Source organism: Capricornis sumatraensis, chromosome 21, assembly GCF_032405125.1.
Source record: "Capricornis sumatraensis isolate serow.1 chromosome 21, serow.2, whole genome shotgun sequence".
Lineage (NCBI taxonomy): Eukaryota > Metazoa > Chordata > Mammalia > Artiodactyla > Bovidae > Capricornis > Capricornis sumatraensis.
This window is the reverse complement of record NC_091089.1, coordinates 61,299,657-61,302,279: the sequence shown is the minus strand read 5'-3', so window position 1 is coordinate 61,302,279 and position 2,623 is coordinate 61,299,657.

Below are 2,623 nucleotides of genomic sequence, written 5' to 3'. Positions count from 1 at the left end.
GGAGACGCGGCCAGAGTGAAACCAGGAGCCCCCACCACCCTGACGTTCTTGGCAGGACCAAAAGGGGGAAAGAAGGGCCACCAGAAATGTTATTAGAGCTCTCAGGTGAGATAGGACATCAGTGTTCTAAAATTGCAATGCCTTCCAATAGCCCAACACTCACTACAGAGGAAATATGTTTCCAAAAATAGCACCCATGTATAATGCAAAGAAATTATTATAAATGCACTCCCCAAGGCATGTACAAAACCCAGATGAAGAATCCTGCTTGTGTCCTGAAGGACGTGAAGGAAGAATTACTCCTAGCTGAGAAGTCTGCCCAATGTTTCCATGAATGTGATACAATTCCAGTTAAAGTACCAGGGAGATTCCCATGAGGAACGCAACAAATTAAGAACTAGCCCTTCCATTTATCATAAAGAGAAATGGTTGAACAGAGCAAAGAGTTAATGATACAGGCCTCAAAACAGGTGAGAATAAACTATATGTTGAAAGTGGTATTTCAATTCAGTGGAAACAAGGTAGATAACTCTATAAGGAGTTTTAAGAGACTTCCCTCCTGGTCCACTGGTTAAGAATACAATGCAAGGGACACGGGTTCGATCCCTGGTTGGGGAACTAACTAAGCTCCTACATGCCAGGGGCAGATAGTGCACAATGACACTGTCAGCAACGTCAGGAGACCTCAGCTTCTGAAGAACAAAGGCTGAATTCAGAACAAGGTCTGATCCAAGGTGTGCAGCGGCAGTGGCAGAAGCCCCACGGCCTTTCGTCAGATCCCTCTCTCTTTTCTAATAAGTATAGATTCTTCTGTCAGAAACATTCACTTTATTTATTTGGCTGCATCGAGTCTTAGTTTTGGCTCTCAGGCTCTTCTTGTGGCAAGCTTGATTCTCTCTACTTGAGGCCCGAGGGTTCTTTTGCCCTGCGGCACGTGGAATGTTACTTCCCTGACCAGGATCGAACCCACATCCCATGCGTTGGAAGGATTCTTAACCACTGGACCATCAGGGCAGTACCCTCTTGTTTTTGAGTGTGCGGAGGGATGTATCTGATTCCAGCATACTTCTTCCCCTAAACCCTGCCATCTGCTAGGTATGATGCAAGGCCCAGGAAAGACTGGAGGAAAAACCTTGAGAGAAAGTTTTATGGCTCCCCTGGAAGTCACATATCCAACCTTTCAAGCTCACCTTTGCTGAAGCCCAAGTGCTAATTATTCCATCCTCCCAAACTAGAGTGCTCCAAACCACCATCCGCAGTTGATTTCTCGCCTGTCCTTTATCCCCCCTATTCAAGCTGTCATCAGTCCTAGCCCATCTTTCTTCCAGGTGACCTTTGGGTTGCCAACAGAGCATGTGATTTCAGTCTAACTGTATCGTAAAAGTCTCCCAGTGGAGCTGCCTCTTGCTTTCAGTCTGCCTGTAAAACGCCAGTTCCTTGACATTCATTCATTTCTTTGCTGAAGAATTTGTCGATATCTCTCCACTGTCCATGCAAACAGGTCTGTACCCCACATTTTTCGGCTCACTGGTATAACAGGTCACTGATTGTCCTACGGATCCCCTCCAACAGAACCGCGCACACATCCGGGGCATGACCCCCACCCCTCATTGCGACCTTTCCCCCAGACTAGCTGCTTGCTTTACCCAGAGCCCGTCTTCATCCTCATCTTGATCAAAACCCCCAGGGGATAGTTTTAAATCTGTCAAATTTAGGGTGGTCATTGAAATGCTAGAATAATTAGCTTTATCTTCTTCAACAATAGTAAAAGTTCTGAAGTAATGATCTAAGTCTCAAAGAATTACACTATATAGACACAGTTGGGTTAATGGAGGCATTTTGTATAAAATTCTCTTAGGCCTTTTTTCTTTTTTTGTCTACCACCTTCACTATTTACTTAAATGTATATTTAAACAAGCTCCTTCACTTCTCTAAGCTGAGGTTTCTTATTTGGGGAAGAGAGAATAATACTGCTAGGTACCCTACAGGGCTTTTTATTTTTTTTTTTAGTATAAAGTTGAATTGTTGTTTAGTCACTAAGTCATGATTGATTCTTTTTCCATCCCATGGACTGTAGCCCACCAGGCTCCTCCAACCATGGAATTTCCCAGGCAAGAATACTGGAGTGGGTTGCCATTTCCTTCTTCAGGGGATCTTCCCGACCCAGGGATGAAACGCAAGGCTCTTGCACTGCTCCGTGGATTCTTTACCACTGAGCCACCTGGGAAGCCCACAGAATTGAATAATACAGGCAAACAGCTACCTCAGTGGATGTCACATCCGAAAGACTCAGGAAAACTGAGTCTTCTCCATCCGTCTCCCCCCACCAGCATTCCCAGAAAGAGACGGGCAGGGCAGGAAAGTGCCGGCTTCTCCACCCTGAAGGTCCCGGTTCACGTGGGCACGTGCCTCACCCCAAACACAGACGCCCGCCTGGAAACACAGCTGCTGCTGGCTAAGGATAACAGGCCAAAACCCCACCCAGCATCAGGCGGTTAGAAACAGGACCGTTCTGCTGAGCTCTTCAGAGAAAGGAAAATGGTAACAGGCAGAGAAAGGAAACTAAAAGAAAAAGAGGAAATGAATCACTTTCTGAGCTTCAGACCTCAACAAACACAGAGCG